Below are 22,731 nucleotides of genomic sequence, written 5' to 3' on the forward strand. Positions count from 1 at the left end.
ACCCAAAACTGGATGTGCCTCTGCACTGAGGTGTTACTGAGTACAGCAAAAGGACCTGCAAGATGTCTTGCAAGTAATTCTTCTGTTAATATATCTCTGTAGTGTTTTCTCTTTGCTCAGGGCGATAACCCCTGTTCAGCTTGTGATCTATCAGAACCTTCAGATCTTTTTACTTTTTTTCGGACTGCTTTCTGCCCAGCTGATGTCTATCCTGTATTTGTGCACTTTACTTCTGCCTAAGTAAAAACACTACGCTTTTTACAATTGAGATGACTCCTATATTTATAGACAACTTGTCCAAGTTGTCAAAAGTTTTTAATACTGCTATCCCCCATGACTTTGTAGCCACTCTTTGCAGATTTAATCTTGGCAGATTTAATAAACACACAGTCCATTCCCTCATCCAGGCTATCAATAAAATATTGAACGGGACTTATGAACAGCTGAGTAACCATTCAATTTGTCCTTTACATTTCACAGTGAACCATTGGAAACTACTCTCAGAGTGCGGATTTCAACCAGATTTATATCACGACTTCAGCCAGGATACTCCTGCAGTCGTGAATGTCGCATGGGACAATGTCAGGAGCCTTGGTGACATTCAGGTATGTGGTAACTGCTGCTTTTTCCTTATCCACAACGTCTCATCCGTCAGAGAGTGAAATTAGATTGAGTCAGCTCATTTTGCTCATGAGGAATTCATGTTGACAAGCACTCATCTACTTATTAGTTTCTATGTGCTTAGAAATCATTCAGGTTATTCTGGTGTTTTTCTTTTCCTGGGTGTTAAATCTTTTGGTATCTTATTTATTCTGTTTGACTTGTAGAAGATGACTGAGAAGGCAACAGATACAAACCTCTCACCTGGAGAAACCCTGTGCCAAATGTGAACTTCCTGTGATAAAGCACAGAGACACAAAAGGGTCTCAAGAGAGCGGTGGAAGGAACGTTTTAACAAAAAGAAATTATTTTATTTCAGTCTGAGAGATTATGATGCAAATCAGCTTAATTCAAAAAAGAGATTTCAGGCTAGCTTGAGAGAATAGTGAACAGTTTGAACTACAAGTCTGAAGAGTCGTGTAGAAATATGCTCAGGGTCATGTAAAAGAAGTTGGGAAACCTTAATTTTGGGCTGCACTGACTTCTTTGCCTATAATAGATTGGTAGTGAACATCTACGAAAATAGAAATAGAGATTAGACTAAATTTCATAACCTTTTAACCCAGAAAGCCTGGATCTCCTCAGCAAAGTGTTTTCTGAACTCTAATATATGCTCACTGTTGACATGGGCTTATTCATGGAACAGAATGACCTTTGCACAGCTCAATGAGAAGTGCGTGTGTGATAAGTTTTAGTATCTCCCGTTCAATGCGCCCGCCTGACTGTAAGTTTGATCTTACCAAAACGAGGTATTATACTTTGTCTTGTAGCACTTCTGCTGGAGTGTTTGATACTGCGTGTATAGGAAGTGTATGTATATTTATATGAACACTCCAGTATATGAGTCAAGGAAGAAAGAATATGCATTGCATTAGTATGAACGATTTGCTGTTTCTCAGAAACCTTGATTTTGCCTAAATTCAGTATTCTAAAGGACAAAAAAGTACCACCCAACAAACTCTTGTCTATGCTGTACGTTAACAAGCCTTTGGGTCTGTACCATTTCCGCCGTGCATTTTGTTATATAGAATTATCATCGTGGCCATGCCTTGAACTGTTTGGAAGATGGAAATCCCAAAATAGACACAGATGTATTCCATGTTGGCTGCAGGAATTTTGAAGTGTGAGCAGGGGCCCTATTATGACTCTTTCATCCCTTTTATTCACCATCTTCTGCGATATAGATCTCCTTCTACTTCCTGGTCCTTTAAGCTTAAGGAGCTGTAGAACTACTTGAGAAGTCATCTGTGTGTGGAAAAGTGTTCTTGCTTTCTGTTATCCTTTGGTTTTGCATGTACCCTCTGCAGGCGGGTACTCACCGCAGGGTCAGAAATGTTCTTGGTGATGAAGCGCAGACAGATGTGAATGTACTGAGGACAGGGGTGCAAAGCAACGCAGTATAGATTTTATAATGCAGAGGTGAGTCGTTTCTTAATAGTGAGGACTTTTGAGTATTACCTCTAGGTGACTTCCACTAAAAGGCAGCTGTTAACATATTACTATGAATTGGTTTGGAAAAAAAAATAATTAAAATTGTATAAGTAGATAAATTTTAAAGAGACAGAAATAATAATGACATTAAAATTGGGTGAAAGAACTGAGCTACAGTAACAATGGAACATTTTAAAAATAAATGGGTAGCTAGGAAAGGGTGTAGGGAGACATGCTGCTTGGAGATCACAGAGGCACCTCAGCTTGACAGTTTCTATGACTGCATGAAACAGAGAAACATAACCAAGCCCCCGCTCTCTCCCAGCATATTATACTGCACAGCAATCAGGTTTAGTAACACATTGCTGAGAAAAACTCCCACTATTTAGTATTCATTATAGATGGCATTTTTCAGATTGCAGCGCAGCAGTGCAAACAAGCCACACTGGAGAAAGAGTGGAGAACAGCATTTCTCCAAGCTCTGATTTATTTCTTGTTGATATTCACAAACTCCTCAAACCTATGGTAGCACCAATTTTAGGAAGGGAACGTAACTCTCAAACCACCACCATTTTCCAGCGTTCTTGCAGGAAGCCAACACAACAGGAGGCAAAACACAATTTCTGCAGTAGGACAGGCGTGTGGCTCCCTTGTGAGGCTGAAACATCTGGTAGATTTGTTTTTGAGTCGCTGTGGATCTGCAGGCCTGCCTGGGTTCTGCCAGCTGCCTGCTTTCTATTCCATTTACATTGCATTTTGTAAACCTTGTCTGCGCGAGGAGGGAGCCTGTGCCCACGGACAGGGTGCTGCTGCGCTGGGACACCCACATCTGTGAGCAAAAAGCTGCCTGGACAGACCAGTATCCTAAGCGGGACCAGTATCCTAAGTACCCTGAGGTTGACCAGCCGCTGTCACATCCAAGTGTGGGATGACACCAGCCAGTGACAGCACTCAGAGAGCTGTCCTGCCCGATGCTTGCCCTTGCAGAGCTGCATGGCCCATGCTGCATCCCATGGGAGCTGGCCCCTCTTTTTTTTGGTGTGAGACCATTTCTTCCAGGTGAGCTGGATGCCAGCCACCCAGAAAAGCAACACAGCTTTTCCATCATCCATGAATCATTAAGTCCTGTAAGCCACAAGGGTACTGAGCACTGCAGGAGAGGTGGGAGCCATGGTGTAGGGAAATGCACACGGGCTTTCACCCCAAGTTCCCCACAGCCTCCCCAGAGAGATCTGGCATGAAGAAAGGCCACGTATGACAGCTCTGCTCCATACACACTGCCTGCGTGAGTGTAGAGAGCCTGTAATAACAGAAGATCTTTCCAGTTCCCCTCCCTGAACGAGTGAGTTCTCATCATTCTGCTGACACAAGTGCATTCCTGCTTTTGAATGTGAATCCTCCTTTGGGAGTTGCTTCTCCACATTCCCTACCTGTCTTTTTCCTGGTTCTGATACAGCCTCCTTGAAGAGCCTTTTGGAAGCTTGGTGTTAGAGGTTCCTCTGCACGCCTCACCCAGCATCCAGGTCCCTGCTCCCTGCACTGCAATGGCAGAGTCCTCCCCATCCTTCCCCATCCAGCTGGAGGTCTTAGATGTCTCCTCCAAAGCCCCTCTTCTTTGAAAACACCTTGGTGGATACCTTTTCTTTTTTTTTCTCAGATGGATTCATGACAGAGTATCTTAGGAGTATTTGATTTTCCCCCACAACTACCTCACAGTAATACCTAACTTAAAAATGGGACTACTCAAAAGTGCGGGAGCTTCTTAGAAGGAAATTAAAAGCAGCTGCTATAAGGATGCAGAAGATGAGAAACTAGATAAAAACACGCTATGCGAAGCTCAGAGCAATATATCACTAAGTGAAATAATTCTACAAGGGACCAAAAAGGCAATATTCTAACAGCAGAGTGGAAGAGAATATTCAAAATCTGGGATTTTTGAGCAAATAAAGAAACTATTTAAAAAAAAAAAAAAAAAAAGGCATTAACTGAGAAGCTAAATCTGTAGGGCAGGCAAGGGAAAATTTTAAGGTGCAAACTCACTAAAGGAATAAAATACTAGTAAAAATATTTTCAAAATTGACAGAATCAGGTACTTTTCCAGAGATTTGGTCCACAGATGACCAGTCTCTAAAAAGATTACTGTAAGAGAGGAAAACTATTGTTGAAAGTTAAACTGAAGCTTTGTGTTTGCTCACTGTGGTTGAGGTAGGTTACTCTCCCGTGGGAGCGAAACTTATGAGGACAACTGTAAGGAACTGTCTCAAATTCAATGACATTAAAATACATTTTAGGACTAATTGATAAGATGAAGAGTCAGAAATTGCCAAGACCATATGGTAATCACTCCAGAGCTCTGGAGGAAAACAAATATGCGATTATGGAGCTACCATAGTGTGTAACCCGTCACTTAAATCAGTCTCCCTGCAGGACGGATGGAAGATGGTAAATGTGACAACAATCCCTGAGAAAGTCCCCAGGAGCGAAGCAAAGAACTGCAGACTGTCGCACTGGAGTCTGTACTGAGCGAGTGAGTAGAAATTACAAGAATAAAATTATTAAATGGATAAACCCCAAGGTATTAGGGAAAGTATTTTACTAGTGAGAAACCACATTTCACAAATTGTTAGAGCTCTTGAAAGGTCCTGAAGATGCGACTAGGATGACCTAGTCATAACAATGTAAGAAATGCTCTAGTGGGTCAGACCAGTGGTCCGTCTGCCTGCACTGTCCACCTGTTGTTGCTGTGACCATGAGTTTGTAAGTCTCACTCATATTCCCCTCGTTGCCTTCTCTCCAAACTGAGAAGCCCCTTTAGTGTCTCTTCCAAAGAAACAACTAGAAATCAATTTAATCTGTTTGATGGTTCTTTACAAAACTTGTAATTAAGCTGTAAAATCCCTTGCCATGGGATATTGTGGATGCTCAAAGTTTACTTGTGCTCCCGAGGTAACAGGAAAAGTTAATGGAGAGAAGTTAAAGCATAACCTGTTAAATAGTAAAACCAAGGATTGTGGCTCAAAAAGTCCCAAGACACATATTGTTGGAAAACAGAAGAATATTCCAAGGAAGCACTGCTGCCTGCCTGGTATGCTCTTAAACTCCTTCCCCAGGCGTCTGTACTGAAAACCAGATGCTGCAGTAGAGGAACTTTTGATCTGACCCAGTGCAGCCTTGTGCTTTGTTATGTTCTGTCAAAAGAAAATGAAACATAGATATGAACGTAAACACTTCTGATGGTAATGGTGAACACTGAATGCTGAACTCATCTCCCCACTATACAAGCAAACAATGAATTTTTATTTGAATGCTAATGAAGATCTCGCCACGGTGCTGCTAGGTCTCATCTAGCAATATAAAGAGAAAAGCTACATAGTGGAAATAAAGAAAGGATCTTTATAAAGGGATGAAAATGTATTGCAAATATTGATGTCATTAACCACTCACAGGTCAAAAATATACTTGAAGCTATTGATGTAACTTGAAGTAGGTAAACAAGTATGAAGAAGAACGTTTTCTTACAATTAGTGCATCTGTTACGATCTGAAAAGGAGAAATTTGTTTTTCTTGTATCCCTTTAACTCCAGGGTTTGTAATCAAAAAGCAGATCTTTTTACAGCCGTCTAATCTATTCTAGATCTCTTTTGGTTTTTGGATCAGAGCTGAGGCAAGCTTCTTTTACAAATCTGTGCTGCAGTCTACTAAAAGAGTTGTTCCTTGCCAGGAGAATATTACATACATTTCTGAGAAAAATGAACAAAGTCAGCTTGTTTGAGAGCTAACTGATGCTTACTCACAACACTGATAAGCCTGACGTTTATTGAGAAGTGCTACAATTCTCAGTCCAATGAAAAACCCCAAGAGGATGTGTTTGTGGTTTGGTTTTTTTTCTTTTTTTCAGTGATGCTTTGCATTCTATTGACTCCGGATAAGTTGGACTCTTCTAAAGTATTTTATTTAAAAAAATAATAATAATGTGGAGCCCAAATCCTCCGCTTGAGTTACATACAGATGTACTAGCCTTCCTTAGCGCGTTTGTTAGCAATTGTGGTATGCTTAATGATGCTCTACGAGTTGTCAGTGCCTTACGTGTCATTTTTCATTCCTGTAGTGTATTAAAAGCACTTACGCAAGAGTTCTTGGTGCCTTGATTGCAATTACAAAAATTAACTTGGAATAATGCCGCTTAGCACCTCCATGTAAAAGCCAAAGCTTGTAGTGAAATACCTGTTCGTCATATTAGGCAGCATTCTGGCTCTTAGCGTAGTCTTCACATGTTGGTCTGTGCTTCAGCTTTCTGTAGCATCCACAATATCTGGCCATGCAGGATTCTTCTGGAATAGGCCCTGCCTCAAATAGACTGTCAGAAGGCTTTTGAATGTTCAAGTAGATTATGTCAAGCAGTTCCCTTTTGATCATTATTATAAAGATATGTTCAAATAATTCTAAAATATTAGTGATGCAAAATTTTCATTACAGACACTGTGATAATAAGCTCCTACCATATCGTGCTCCTTATCTAGGAATCCATTATTCTGCTTTTAATTATCATTTTGACCAACTTTCAGTGTACAAAGCTGTTTCTCTGGCATTCTAAAATAGACAAGTAATCCAAATAGTGGCTAAGAATTTTCTGACAAAATTGTTTTTCAGGGAAAAAAAATTCTTATTTATCAAAACTTGAACTTTTCACAGGAACATATGTTCCAGATGTCAAGAGTTGCAAAATCCATCACTTCAGGTGGTAGTTTGTTCCCAAATCTAATCATCACTGCTGTTAAAAAATGTGTGTTTCATTTCTGGTTTGAATCACTTTCATTTTTCAGCCCTTAGTCTTTCTTCTGTCTGCTAGATTAAAAAGTGTTGGTTGATATTTTCCCCTTGTGAAAGTATTTATCGAATCGCCCCACAATTGAGCTGTTTAAGTTTGCCAGTTACCTGTTCTTCTCTACTCATATACTTTTTATGGCTCTTTTCTGCCCCCAATCTAATCTTTCAACAGCTTTAACTGTGAACACCAGAATTAGATATACTGGTGGTTTCAATGATGCTGTACCCAGAGGTTGAACGGATTCCTTATTTCTAATCACTTCTCCCTTTTTATCACGCTTTTACCTTGAGCGTTTGTGGTGAGCGCCTTGCCCATTAAGACCTCCAAAGTCATAACCATTGCACTCTGAGATAGTTTTCTGTTCTGTAGGAGCAGCCCATATTCTGTCTTGGTTCATTGACTGCCTCTTCTTGAACTTACTCCTCTTGTACCTTGCATAATATTAAGTAGAGAGCAGCCTCTCTTCTTGGGTATTCAGGATCTAATACTTCTGAAAAGCAGTCACACTGCCTTTCTATAAATTGGTGCTCTAACCTTTTTTTGCCTTTGTGCCATTAGATCGATTTATTTATGAATAATAGAGGTCCCCATGTTCAGTATTTCACCTCTCAACCTCAAGCACTCAGTCTGCTTTCTCTGGTGACTGATGGGATAACTCTGCTCATATATTTACATTCACTGCCAGACAATTTCAGTGTATAGTCTTTTCCAGTAAGAATTTTAGTCTGACTAGATTCCTTAAAACATTTTCTTTGATATATAAAAAAAAATCTTTCACTTTTATGACTTATACTCTCTTTTCTGTAGTTTATGGCCACATACTATGGTATACCATTGGTTTTGTCTCTGGGATTTACTATTTTCTGCTGTGTGAAGATCTGATTATATTACCTGGGTTTTATTTCATCTAGCTTTTCTTTTTTTTTTAAAGTTTTTACTTTATATACATGCATTTATAGTTCTTAATTTGGGGGCACCTTTGTTTAGCTTCTTAGTCCAATGTCATCTTGATGTAATACAATTTCACTTATGAACTGTTCCCATCCCTGTGGTAAGCTTTTTCTCTGAACTAGCTGGATACACAGAGTATTTGTGTTTTACCAACTCTTAGGAATCTGTTTGCCTTAGCTCATGACAGATTTCCCCCAGCTCCTACTTAATTAAACACATCATATATGTTTTCCTTGTGAAAAGTCTGATTTCACTTTTGACTTTTGATGGAGACCGTCACCTCCGGATAGTGTCTTTTTCCCCTCTGCCTAATTGGAGTTGTGTGTATAACTGGAAGGATTTCAGAGAAACTGTCAACAGTACCCTGGGGCTAAATCTTCTAGCCAGCAGTCTGACTTTGCCTTCCAAGATCCTTTGCTTGCATTTCCCTTTAAAATTTGTGACATGCAGTAGGACCTCATGCTCCTCCCCAGCACTTTCTAGCACCCACCTAGGCATCTCATAAAAGACCCCTTCGTATTCTGCCTGCAAGTCAGCAAATCTCTGTTATCACATGCACGGCTGCTGGTGTGCTCCTGGTATTTAAATTCCCATCAGCACAGTAGACCAGAAGTTCTCAATTGAAAATGTATTTTCAGCTATAGCCTTCCTGGAGTTGTCAGCTTGCTTTTCCTCAGCTGGAAGGCAGCTTCCTGCCACGTTAATACTACGCTGTGCTATGCTGCGCTAAACTATCCACTGTGAGAGGAGGCTGAACCTCCTCGAAGGCAAGAGGAGAGCAAGCAGTCTGAGTTTGGCCTAGTCCCTCATGCCCTTTTACCCTGTTTTTGTGCTTTATATTTGTTCTCTCTTTGTTCCTCCAGATTAGAAGCTCTGGCCTCAAACTGTTCTGAGTATGTGCTGAGCGAGCCGTGTGGGCAATGAAGGCAGTAGCTGAAGCAATTACTGAAGCATTAGTGACTACCCTGGAAGCTCTTGGAAGGCAGGTGAGATCACTGAGCACTATAGAAAGGCAAACACAGCTTACTTTTTTTTTTTTTTGAAAAAGAGAAATCAGGGAATTAGAGACCACTCTTCCCAGAAATAAGTCTGAAAAAAATTACATGATCAATTTAAAGCAAATAGAAGATTTAAAAAAAAAAAAAAGATAGATTTACCAAGAATAAATCATGCGATCTTACTCTAATTTCCTTCTTTGAGAAAATAATGTCTAGTAGATGAAGAGGAGGCAGCAGATGGGACATATTTTGCTTTAGGAAAGCTTTTGAAACTGTTCCACATGATTCTCTCAGAAGCAGACTAAAGAAATATGGTCTGTATCAGTGTGCCCAGTATTTCTGGCTGGGTGAGACACTTACCTTGTTTCTGTATAAGGGAGAGACCATATGTTGCAGCCCTTCCTCTAATGCATAACTGTATTGTGCAAGCGTAGAAAAGCCAGTGCTTCCTGGGGCAATGAGATTTATTGCATATGGGCAGACAGATTCCCATACTGCCATGATCAGAGGCACTAAGTGGGCTCCCAGCAAAGGTGCCCTGCAGTACACTCGAAATAGTCCATCCAGCGGGCAGCCCTCCTCCCTGTGGGCTCTAGTCTGGATCCAGAAAGGACTGAGGGAGACCACAGCCAAATTCATTGTCCTGGCAGAGCTGTGTAGTTCACGGCTCGAGGCTCATCATTGAGAAGCTACAGGATACTACTGTAATGTGGGTGCAATTGTGCACTGTCAGACTCGGGGGTTATTTTGACTGGAGTCCTGCTGGCGTATGTCCTGGGCCCGGTTCTATTTGTTTTTCTTTTTAATTAATGATCTATATGATTTAACAAAGAAGTCATAAAATTTGTGGATAAACCAAGGTGCACTTTAAAGGTCAGGATTAGACTTCTAATGATCTTGAGAAACTGGAGAAAGTGGTCCAGAAATCAACAGTGTGAAATAAAAAGAAACAAGTGCTGTGCGCCACATTTATGAAAGAGGAAACAAATACCTTCTTTTTTTATATATATATATTTTTGGTATAACTGATTGCCTGAAGCACGCCAGGGAAAGATATGGGAATTAGAGAAGATAAAAAATTAAACATTAATGAGCAATCACGAAAGTCTCATACTGGGAGGTGTTAATGAAACTTATTATTAAAACATGGGAGGAAGTCTCATTTTCTGCAGCACTGTTGAGGCCTTTGCTGGACTTTTGTGTCCATGCTGAGCACTAGAGAGAACTGGCGTTGTGAATGTTTGTGGGTACTGACGACAGAGGAATGAATAGGAAAGAAATTTTGAAAGTGGAATCACAGTGTTATAAATTGTCACAGTACCAGACAAGCAGATTCTCAGTCTCACCTCAGTTGGCGAGGTAGCTTTTACAAGAGAGATAAGCCATATAAATCAATGTGAAACTAGATTGCAAGGTTTTAACATTCAAAAGCAATGAGGTATTTTTATAGTTGACAGTTGTGGAAACTCACCAAATAAGCAATAGCATGCGCATGGTTCAAGATTGCGACTCCTCTTCAAGAGAAATAAGAAAATTCTTGTAATTTAGAGAAATGGAAGGAACTGAAATCAATAACATTGAGGAAGGAAATAGCAAAGAATGGTCTCAGCAATTAAAGTCCCAGCTAAGCAGGCCCCATGAAAAATTGGCAACTAGATCAATAAAAAATGTAGAAATATATCTATACAAATGCTGCAACTCTGAAGCTGAAAAGAGGTGAACTAGAATGTCTGATTTTAAAGGAAATTATTGACATAATAAATGCCTCAGAAACTTGGCAGAAAGGTAGGAAACGGTAATAATAGGGAACAAATTATAGAGTATGGCTGGAAAGGGGTACATTAGTGGTGAGGCAGTGGAGAGTATGAGGAATTGTCCCTAAATGAAGTTTCAGCAGAGGACATTTTGGAACAAATCAATAAAATGAACAGTAAGAAAGCACCAAGATAAGATGATACTCAATCAAGAGTTCTGAAAGACCTCAAACGCTAGATTAAGAGAAAGCTAAATGTAGCATGAAAAGTGTCATTTAAGTTGACCACACTGCAAGAAGGATGGAAGGTGGCAAATGTGTCTTCAGCCTTGAGAAAAAGGACTCCAGGACAAATGTGGAAAACCACAGATCAGTTAATCTCACTTCCAAACTGAATAAGTGGGTAAAAACTACAGTAATAAAGAAGAGAACCAGTAGACAATTTCATAAATGTGATTTATTTGGAAAAAGTCATTACGGTTCTTGCAGAAGGAGACCATGTCTCATAAATCTATTTGAACTCTTTGAAGATGTCAACAAGCCTGTAGGTAAGGCTGATCTTGTTGATAAAGTGTGTACGCACTTCCAAACAAATGTCAATAAGTCTTTCTGCAAAGACTCTTAAAGTAGTTAAGCTGAGATAATAAGATGTCCTCTTGTAAGTAAATAAGACGGAGACAAAATGGGACAAAAAGTGGGAGAAAAGATCAGTTTTCCTGGTGAAAGGAGTTCTACAGCTTAGTCCTGCAACTGTTTGATTTAGGGCCTGTGCTTTTCAATATCTGTATAAATGATTTGGAAAGGGGGGGGAATATTGCAGTGACGAGGTTTGTGGATGACACAAAATTAGCTGAGAGAGTCAAATCTGACTCTGAGAACAGAGGCAGATGGTTCTCATGGCAGTGAGGGACTGTGTCAGAAATGGCCAGTGAAAGTCAATGCTATTAAATGCAAAGTCGTTTGTCTGGGAATATACATATTCAATTATATATTAGACTTATTCAATTACAGATTGAACATTACGTTTTTATCACTCAGAAAAAGAGTTGCTGTAGGATAACTCTACAAAAACATTGATGCAGTGACAACAGCAATAAAAAATTCAAACTGAATGAGAGAAATTTTTAGAAAAGGAAAGAAGGAAAAGAAAAACATGATTATGTGATTATGTCACTGTATAAATGTTTGGCAAACCCACGTATTGATTAATATGTGCAGTTCTGTTCATCCTGTCTCATAAAGAATAAAATAGAACTAAAAAGGATGGGTGGGAGTTATTTAGCTCAGAGATTTAGACACCTAAATTTAGTTTTCTACCTGTAGGTGTCAATCTAAGAGGTAGATCTCTAAACTCCAACACTAAATCAAAGCTTTTAAATCTGAATTCCACCCACAGAAAGTGGATGAGGACAGAATGGTTTCCATATCAGGACAGAGAAAATAGTCAGGCATGGGACAGAGATCTTGAGATCTCCTAGCCATCCCCTCCTTCATTGTTTCCTAGCTAGCTATTTTTAAGAATAGGAGAAGTTAAGGATACCCCATGAAATTATTGGGCATCAAGTCTAAATCAGAAAGTCATACATTCTCATATAACATATTATTAAATTGTAGGACTTATTGCCAGAGTATGTTGTGTAGGTCAAATGTATAAATGAATTAAGAATTTCTGGAAGGCTAATGGGAAGCCAGTGTCCTGCCAGACAGGATTACGAAGGCTCATTCAGCTGTCAAAAGCCAGGTAGAGGTACATGGGAAGGACTCTGATGCAGCTAAGTAGGACAACAAAGGCAATTTCTAGGCCAGAACAGAGACCGTGAGTGAGAAACCAATGTGCACCCCACCAAGAGCTCTTCTCATGGTCAGTGGGACACCATGAAGAGAGAACCACAATCGAGATCTCAGGAGTAGAAGTTGTGGTATGCTCCAATGTAGACTTTGGGGGAAGAAGAGGGAAAGGGAGGGACAGAAATCCTGTGCAGAGATTTTAGAAAATGAAGGATGCTGATGATAGCCATTAGCATAGGTAATGTCCAGATCATGGAAACAAGAAGCAGCGTTCGTAGCTCGTGATCTTTAGCACCTCAGAGTTGACTGAATGAAGAAAATCCTGGAAGCCACCAGGAGTACAGCTGTTCCCAGGGCTTGCGGCTAGTTACGCTCCTGCCTGGGGCTTGAAATGTAGGTACTAGAAATCACTTGCTAAATCTAGTCTTTACTAGAACAATGCTCCAGTGGTTTTTGAAGATGTAAACTAACAATCACGTTCAGCCTAGCTTATGTCGCTCTGTCCAAACTCCTGGGTTTCACTGGCCAGTGGTATTTCAGTCATTACTGAAGTTGCAGATGTGATCCTGAATGCAATCAGTAATGACCCAGACGTGGTCAGTTTGGATAGATTGTCTTGGAGGAATAGCTAACAAGACATGCAGGGCTGTGGAGAGTAAGGCTGGAGAATATCTCCAGCTCTATGATATGGGGGAGAACTGAATTGTGCTACCACTGTAGATAGGTTTAGTTTGGTATAAAGGTGTGTCTAGTGGTCCCAAACTTTCTTCTTTCAATCCTGCTTTCATTTTCCATTTTGTTTGGATATATTTTCATCATTCATTTTGTGCTTTAGAAAAATATATCTTTCTGTTTTGAGTTACTCCACTGGCTGTCCCCAGGGTATTTCCACCTGGCTCTTAAATGATTGCAAGTATTTTCTGTGTGCTTAGGCAGCCATGAATTTGGCTCCACAGACCTCAGAAGGACTCGGAGTACTCTGGAAAGCAATATTGCTCATCTGCAGGGTGCAAACTCAGAGAATGATGATTTAATTAGATTGGTAGCACTACTTAAAAGCAAAATTGGACTCTAATGCAGCTGTCTTTAAAATACACTTCAGTATTACATAAGAAGCCCATAATAACATCAGAAGTGGAAACCTTTAAGTGAGGGTAAATTTGATGGCAGCTCTAATATCCTTTATTGTAAAGCATGCCGAGCTGCAACATGGTAAAATCCATTAGTACTTTGGGGATTTTTTTTTTTTTTTTTTTTAAAGTCGGGAAGTATTCATTAGCTCAAAGTGAAACTTACTGTAAGAGTGTGCAAGTTCTGGTGGGAGTTGCTGTTGCTGATCGAGCGAGTACCATCCTCTTGCAGAACAACCCAAGGGCCAGAGCCTCATATCCATGAGCCTGGTAGAAAAACCCTGGAGCTTCCTGCTCCTCCATGAAATTCTTGCTTTTTTTAAGCACCTCAACCAAAGACCATGATTACAACTGCATTTCTTCCAGTGCCAGTATGAGACTTAAGCATTTCGCATCCCCTTCTGTCCCCAATCCCTTTTGATCACGATGAGGCTGCCCAGGAACCTGGGACAAGAGAATGGGGCTGCCTAAAAAATACTTTTCCCAAACCAGGGTTATTCTTACCTGGGATCCACCTTGACCCACCTTTTTATGTAGCCCCAACACAGTTGTACTGTCACAACCATGGGGCTGTCATGGGAGCTTCTTAGACTAGCACAGCCTCTGAAAGAAAGATTTGTAATTACACGCAAAAAATAGAGTGCTCCGAGTAATCTCAGAGCTTTGGTATGCATATGTATGTTCTTCAGTCTCTGGGTAGGGATGATCTGCTTTACGTGAGTACTTGTCACCATAGCAGGACTTTGAGCTTACTGCCTGATGCACCCTTTGAATTCTGTGACCGCGGGACTGTTCCTAGCATTTCTTGCCTTTTCTGACCTAGAAAATATTTATTTATATTTTATAAATCAGAACTGCTATCCCTGGAAAAATTTAATAAGGTATTTTGGTGCTTGTCAGGGAGTTGCCAATGGAAGTCAGGGTCAAAACGTTAGCATGGTTCTGGACTTAATTAGATAGGCTGCTTTTTTGGGGGAGAAGTTATTTTAAAGAGTTGGACACTGGGGAATTTTCTGCATTGAGTTAAGAAGAAAACAGCTTTAAAATTTGCTTCTCCATTTCCTAGAAAATGAGTTTTCTACACGGTTTTGGATTGTTCAGCCAAATGTCTCTGTTTTTTCATGATATGTTTCACAACATATTTGTTACGTCCAGACATAGAATGTTAGAATTAATCAAAACTGAAATATTTATGGAGAAAGCCATTTCACGTCCATCTCTGTCATGAGACTGGCTGCTCTGATAGGGATTAGAGGTTGTTACACTAATGACTTAGACTTTTGTCTCATTGCCAGAACAGTTTCCCAATTTAGAACCTTTTCTTCTGATTAATATTTGTATTCCTCCCACAATTCCCCTTCTTATAGGAACTCGTACTGGGAATTATTCCAGACCTACATAATGTCTCTGAAATCTTTTTATCCTTCTGTTTGCTGATCAGTGGAAAGGATTTTAATGCCAGGTTAGGTAATCGAGATAAATCCTAACTTCATCTAACTTTATCCCTCGACCATGTCTTGGATATTCTAGAAACATTTTTTGTGATCCATAAATAAATTCACATAGGATTTTGATTAATCTTTTTTTTCAGTCTTCTTTTTTCAGTGAAGCCTCATTACATTAAATGGGAGATCAAACAGAGTGTATTACAACTTCCACTATGCACTAGCTTGTTTTGTGCAACACTTTTTTGGGGGTTGAAAACATCAGTAAGTTCCAAAGACAAAGTTTTGTGCCCAGCTGGGCACATGTAATGTATTTTGGTACTATCCTGAAGCAGTAATGGCTTCTAGTAGCCAGTAATGCATTCTAGGCCCATTCAGTTGTTTGAATTAGCTTACATGGTGTGCAAAGTATACACTGATTTAATTCACTCCCCTTCTAACTGCAACTTGTTACAAAGAACAGGGAGTCAGAGGGAGCCATGCTTGTTTGAAGTAGGTCTCTTGCTGGCAGTGGAAGGCAGCAAAGGCATGGGTGCCTGTGCGGTTTGGGAGAGGTAGGGCTTCTGGCTCAGAGAGCTGCATCATGGTGCTGCACTCCTGAGTGCTACTCCCTGAGCTTCTGTGGGCCCATTTGGGGCATTTCCTGGCCACAAGCCAGCTGCTTCTCATGCACAGTCACTGAGAGAAGTACACACCTAAGGAGAAGCCTCACAAGAAACTACATCCTGGTTAGAAAACTATCTGACCTTGCATGTGGGCAATAACTGGGAGCAAGGCTTGAGCCTATATCTCTTTATCCTTTTTCATTTGGCTCTCTTAACTCCAGCATAAGGTTTCAAGCTAACCCAGAAGCCCAAGTTTTCTTACTAAGAAGAAAACTTTGGTCTGAGTGACTGTTGAGTGACAAGAGCCTTTAGGTTAAGTGAGCCTGGGAAAGATGGTGGCCCCAGTTTGTTAGGAGAACTGGATTGCATGTTACCCTTGACTGTCCTAACGATAGATAGGATGGAAAAAAAACCTCCCCTGCTTTGACCCAGAGTTGCTCTTTCCTCTGATGGTTCATTGATTCCCTTTGCTTCCCTTCACATTTAATAGATTTTTATAAGTTGGGCATTTACAGATCTGCTGCTATTAACATTCAACGTTAAAGGACCCGAGAGCTTCTCTGCCAACTACGCTGGAGCTTCTGAGCCTGCTGATTTAAAAATGTTCATTGCTGATAGGTTCTAACATCTCTCTCAGTTACTAATAGACTGGAAAGTATTTCATCATCTTCAAGCAATGAAAGCAAATCATCCTTCTTTCCAAATACCGAATAAAAGTCTGTTTGAACACTTCTGCATTTTCTGCATAATCCTCCACAATTCTCCTGTCTGCACTGAGCAGTGACCCCGTACTGTTGCTAGGATTTCTTTTGCAAACACAACTTTCTTGTGCTAAGCTCTGTCAGCCATGGATTTTATTCTGAGGTTTCTTTGTTTCGTGCTTCTGTTCATGTAGGTCAGGAGTTTTCCTGGCTATTGATTTACAGCTAGTTATATGCAGTACTAGTGTTTGACATTTCTGTCTTTGTTTTTCTTTGCTGATATCACTACCAAACTTTAACCACACGAGGCAATTGTTTTAAGATTTCGTGTTGAGTGTCTGACTCAGTCTGATATTTTTCACATTTTTAAAGTGTCATGTAAAATGGCAAAAGGATTACGAAGAAGATACCATTTTCCAATGTTTAAAATACATACATATATCTTTGTAATGTATGTTTAACATTGGAAAAAAAAAATCCCCAATAGCAATGCCATATAGCCTACTTTTGACAAGCTAGAGTCTTAATATTTGAATTAAGGGATTGAAATTTAGGAAAGGAAGAACCCCGGTGAAAGATGTGCATTTTGTATTTTCCTTTGAAATCTGACATGTCCTGAGTCTCTCACCACTGTGGATGTTCAGCTGAGACTTGCCAGCGTTCAGCTATGTATGCCCGAGAGACAAGCACCACTCCTGGCTTCAGGCATGAGCAAGATTTTACCTGCGGTGCACAGCAGAGGAGCTGGTACGTGCCAGCAGACCTCAGAAGCAAGGCAGGTGGGAGGACTTAGAAGGTAAACAGATGTAAGGTAGGAAGAGAAGCAAAAATAGCTGGACAGGCCAGGGAAAGTCTACAGGATAGAGGTGGAAAGATCGTTCAAGTGTGTTGCCTGTTAAGAATGTGGAACGGAGCCCAGCACCACGCGGTGCGTCCTGTGCGGGTCTGGTGGCAAGCACGTGAAACCACCAGCACAGCATGCGCGTTCAGACTCAGTCTACTTAAGGTCTTTACAAAGGATGACAACATCATTCTGTTGTCAGTAACCTCATTGTTTGTAGATACCAGGCCACAGAAGGGGATGAGGACACCAGAAAGCTGTTTTCTGCAGCAGCAGTGTCTGGGGAAGAGCTCTGTCCAGGCAGGGCTGCCTGTGCTCCCTCCATCTGGAGAGGCATCCTGATACAACATCAGCAGGGCTGGAGGTAAGGCAAGCAGTAAAAGAGGGCTTAAAGATTATGGCGTGATCACTGAGGTTCCAGTGCCAAACCTGCCTTCTCTTTCAAAAGCTATTCGTGCTCCCCAGGCTCTCGTATACCTTGTGCTTCATCACCGTGTATCGGAGACCCTCGTTCCTTTATCAAAGCTGTTCTCTCTTGTTCATGCCACTGTGCTGTCCCTGGATAGAGTACATGGGCAGGTAGACATGCAGAATACACATGTGTAGAGATACAGGCACGCAGCTACTCTTACATGGACTAACAAAGCCCTGCCAAAGTACCGTGTCTTCTCCCTCTGTTCACTTGTGTTTGCTTTGGACTGTAAATTTCAGTGACCACAGGCTATTAACTGACAATCCAGAAAATTATTCGGGAAAAGAATGTTTTTATCTTACACTGTAAGGTTTTTCCATAGCACCCACTACGGGTCACAGGATGTGAGCAGAGAGAGTCCGTGGCCCTTTGATTTGTCTGAGTAGGATGGTTTTTGTGTTCTTTGTACCTTAAAGCCCAGTGGCTTTCTTTTCTCATAACTACAGTTACAGCACTTTCAATCTGAAGGGTTTTTCCTTAGTGAACCTTTCTCTTGTACTCGCACCACTGTATCTCTTCATTTTCATTATTAGCAGATGGAGCATGAGTCCCAGTTCTTTCCTTCCATCATTCCTGCCAAGAGATCTCTGGTGCCTAGGCATATTTTGTGGATACTTAATCTTGCGCTACTTTTCTTCCAGTGATTTTGATTAATTTTATCCATGTACATAAAATTATTTTGTGAGTGACACTTTCCATTAAAAAAATTAGGTTGAAAATTAGGTTTACTAACCTGATTCCGCTGAAAACATTTCATGCTCCCATTTTTTCATATTTGAACTTCATTATTATTTTTCTGTAATCCACTTTTAATTGTAAGTACCCATCATTCTGCTAGTTCACGTGGCACCAAATGACACAAGGTTGCTCTGGAGTGCTCCAGTGCGTATCTTCTGGGGAATATTGAAATTCCATGGAAACAACATGAGAACCATTATCTGAAACAGCCTCTTCAGGCAAACCATATGGGGTGAAATATTCTGCGCTGCTTCGATAATCCGAGCACAGATATGTTCACTGGTAACTCTGCAGTAAGCATCAGTCATTTGCTTTGTCTGCGCGGTATTAATGAGCCATTTCAATAGACAGCAGGTTTTGACTATATTTGCTGCATATTCATGTTGCTTCCTTCGAGTTGTTTCAAAACTCTTTCCACTAGATTAACTAGAAAGTCTTGGTTATTCTGTCAAGTGCTGGGGTACCAAAGACATGGACCATCCTGTCCTTTCCAGTCTTGGCTAGTATTTGGAAGAGGGATGGTGTAATAGGAACACTGCCTTTGCTGAGCCTTCCTCCAGCAGGTAGGCTTTGCTGCCGCTTCCAGTGCTGTTTGCTGGGGCTACTTCTTTCTGTGCACGTAAAACCTCCTTACTGCTTTCTGGTTCGTCTGTCAGACAGGGGTTGTGGTTGTTAGCAGGCAATGGAGCCTTAAGATGCTTTTTGCAGATGGGCACACATTATTATGGTGGAGTAAGAATATGCAAAACCCAGCGTAGGGAGCACAGAGGGAAGAGTTGTACGTCATCTTCCATGGGGCAGAAAAATTCAAAAAAATTAAGGCACAAGGTTTGAAAACTATAATGCACACGGAAGCCTCTGGGGGGGCACTGAAAGCCAAACGGGAGGCTTCAGGGGGCACCAAATGTCACTTGAAATTTAAGAAATGCTTTCAATTCCTCCCTTTTCTCTTTGTGAGCATTCAGAAACACAGTCCTTCCTTAATCTTAGTGCCTGGCTCTGATAGCTACATGGGGCTTAACCTGGACAGCAGCTTAAGAAAAATTATAAATAGATTAGTAAGGTTACTTACAGGTCTTTCTACAGAAGGACACTCATACCACAAATCTTGAACTAACCACTTCCCAAGCAACTTCCACTCACATATTTAAACAGAACCGCAAGGGTAATTAAAAGAGACTGGAGGTTGCCAGCACTAAACTAGATTAGCTGTGGTGCTGGTAGATGTGGAGGGGGGAAAAAGAGGTTTTTTTAATTTCAGCTCTTTTTTTCATGCTACATCTGCTTAACCAAAAAAGAGTAGAAAGCGAGCACATGATCTATCCAGCAGGACGGAGCCAGCGGTGCTGTGGTTGAGGGGAGGCGAAGGACGGCAGCTGAGTTTGTTGCTGCGATTGTGCCAGGGCTGCTGGGGGAAGAGCCGGGCTGGCTGCGTGCTGCTGTGCCTCTGGAGCTGGTGGAAGGGCTACAAGTGAGGAGAGTTTTTCCTTCTTTTTTTGGGAACAATCTTCTGAAGGGAAAAAGCACAGACTAATGAATAGTGCAGATGTCTGTAAGGCTGTCCTGTACCCTTTCAAGTCCTTGTATTTCTTTTTATATGTTGTTAGAAGCAAGTTTTATTGCGTTGCCTTTTCCTTCTCTGTTAGAAATGAACTGATAACGTTGCCCGGTCTCACCTCCAAGGCCTTGCTGGCTGGCCTCTTGTCTCACATCAGCTGAGTCCCTACCCTGAGTTCCCACTGCCCCTCTGGAGCAGGTACAACATCAGGTGGACGCGCTGGTCCTTTTCTTTCTGTCTCTGGAGACTGCAATAATTTTAAGTATCTCCCCTCGGAGCTGGAGCAGCTTCTTTATTCCCAGGGGAAGACATCCCTCTGCCTTGGCACAGGCTCTTCCCCAGGGCTGCCAGGATGGAGGGCAGCCGCAAGGACTTTTGCATCCTGTGCTGTGGTGTTGGGTACACTCTCCCTGGCTGAGGCTTTTTGGCCCCCTCACCTTTTTCTCCAGGCTTTGTCTTCAGGTGCTGCGGAGGTGCCTGGTCTCTGCAGCATGCTTCAAATGTGCTGGTGCAGAGTGTGGGGGCTGTAGTGCCAGCGTTTGTTTTGGGGGGCTGCGAAGAGATTGACGGTGTGTTACTCTTCCAACTTGATGCAGCAGATGGGGAGTCTCTTTCCTCTGTGTGTGATTGCTTGGTTCCCTGTTAGGGTCTGTGGGCATTTTTGGATTGCAGGGGTATGTGGCAGAGAGGAGGGTGGATGAGCAGACGTGGGGCATGCCTGTGTCACCGGGAGTGCTCGCACAAGGAGCCTCTGCCCCAAAAAGGGCTGTGGGTCTGGTTCCTGAGACGGGAATGGGGCCACCACCGGCATTATTGCACTGGAGTGGGAGAGCTCCCGGTCTCTGGGGCTGAGCCTGCAGCACCTGGGGCCCATCTGCCACACTAGTGCGTGGAGACCCCACAGAGGGTGGCTGGAAGCGGGGAGCCTGTGGGCACAAGGGTGCTGATAGCTGGGGAGGATGCCTGTGCAAGGGCTGAGATGTGCTGCTGTTGGCCCCTGCACGAAAATCCCTCCCCTGAGCATGGCTTCTGGAAGAAAAGGAGAGATAAAGTGCATGCCTGTTCCTGTCCTGGTGTGGGGTTGATTGGTCGCTGCACATATCCACCATGGGTCTGTGGGGCAGGGTGCATGGTGGGCCTGCAGCCCTGCACACGGTATGAGAGATGTGCTGCATGCTGTTCCCAGTCAGGCAGGGCAGCGTTTTGGGAAGCTGCTGGGATTTTGGGCTCTTCTCCAGCAGCGAACCAGTTCCCAAACAGCATTTGTGAGGTAGTTTGCAGGGCAGGGAACTGACCTGAGACCTGGGGTGTTGGAGAGACTCGTGTTGGTCTGATCGTACCCTCATTTACTCACAAGGAGTTTTTCTTTCAGCAGAGACGATACTGTTTTGCCGCAGTGAAGCGTCAGAAGTCCCTGGTGAGGAGCACAGCCCTGATGATATGGGGAGCAAGGGAGGATGTGGGCATGGGTGGAGATGTCAGATAAGTGCCCCGAAGTGGTGAGTAACCAAAGCTAAACCCCAAGGAGGCTTTGGAGGCCTGTGTACCCTATTCCTGGTGGGTTGGTTGTGCCCGAAGGTCCAGGCAGGGGGACCTGAAGGGGATCCCTTGCGGCTAGACAGACATCGTGATCCCGGGCGATTCTGCAAGGCCCCCCACGACTGAGGTGGTGAGTGGGGGGCTGTTTTCTAGGCTCTGCAGCAAAAGCACAGTGCTGCACTGCAGAGGCAGGAGCTGGACCGTGCTCTTCCCATGGGAAAGGCTGATGGGGGTCAAACAAGCAGGAGCACAGTTAAATCTGAGCTGAAGAGTTTGTTTCCCAGTCTCTGTTTGAGGGGAACACCCAGAGGGCCTGGTGCCTCCCTCGCAGGGGTGCAAGGGCTGCAGGAGGGCTGCCCTCTGGGGGGTCAGCTGCTGAGCTGAGGCTGTTTGGAGCGGGTAGTAGTTGGATTCTGGACTGAGATAGTCTTCGTGGTGCTGGGGTTGCCTGTGGGCACGTCTCGGAGGGCTGGCTGGGACTAAAGGTAGCAGCTGGCTCAGCCTTCCCTTGTCAGATGCTCTTCGTTGTAGATAAAAGCTTTTTCTGATCATTCTAGTTCCCATGGCTGGCAAGGGTTTTATAAATGGCAAAGGCTGCCACTGTGGGTCAGCCCTTTGGGAAGTCTTCCTCATCCGCCTACCCCAGGAGCGGGTTGGCAAACCATCTTCCTTTCCTAAATGTGCTGGCAAGGACAAGCATCTCTGTGCTTGAACTACAACCTGCTCGAGGTGGCAGTTGTGTTCCTGTGGCTGCCCTGTGCTTTTAAATGAGCTTTGGGAGAGCTTTTGCCTTGCCCAGCAGTGGCTGAAGCTCTAACGCCTGCTGTGGGTGGAGAGGTGGAGCCCTGGGCTCGGCTGGGGGCTGCTGGAGCAAAGGGCGCACAAATCCAGTGTGCACATGTGCACGCCTGCCCCTGCTTGGGTGAAAACAGGAGTTCGAGTCCTTTTTGTAAAGGAAAAGCATCTGGATGTTCTATTCCTGCTATTTCTCTGTTTTCCTAGGTGCTCATTGCTAAGAATAACTGCTATTTCACTTCTTGCCCACCCTCCACCAGCTGCTTGGGGCCACCATTTTAGACTTGCAGCTTGAGCTGCAAAGAGTAAGTGACCTTGTTTTCCAGAGACCCTGTTTTTAGGAGCAGGAACTGGATTTTGCCTTCATTTACCCCTTAAGGAGCTGCCACAGGAGGAAAGGGCCTGTATTTGCCAGCTCCCTGCAGCCCTCGCTGGGGAGCCGCGCCACAGGAAGTGCTGAGCAGGAATCCAGCATTATAGCACCATGCTGGGTTGGTT

At 42.7% G+C, this 22,731-nt stretch overlaps 1 long non-coding RNA gene across 2 annotated transcripts; it reads left to right on the forward strand.

Annotated features, from left to right (window-relative positions):
- Positions 1–480: 480 nt before the first annotated feature.
- LOC129212706 (uncharacterized) lies at positions 481–21,678 on the forward strand. Of its 2 annotated transcripts, none has more exons than XR_008579268.1 (4): positions 481–605; positions 4,519–4,618; positions 8,734–8,856; positions 21,272–21,678. It is a non-coding gene; the product is annotated as an uncharacterized LOC129212706 (long non-coding RNA). The 2 variants fall into 2 exon arrangements; XR_008579267.1 differs by having other exon boundaries at positions 21,275–21,678.
- The last annotated feature ends 1,053 nt before the right edge of the window (positions 21,679–22,731 follow it).

The sequence above is a fragment of the Grus americana genome, chromosome 14 (genome assembly GCF_028858705.1).
Source record: "Grus americana isolate bGruAme1 chromosome 14, bGruAme1.mat, whole genome shotgun sequence".
Classification (NCBI taxonomy): domain Eukaryota; kingdom Metazoa; phylum Chordata; class Aves; order Gruiformes; family Gruidae; genus Grus; species Grus americana.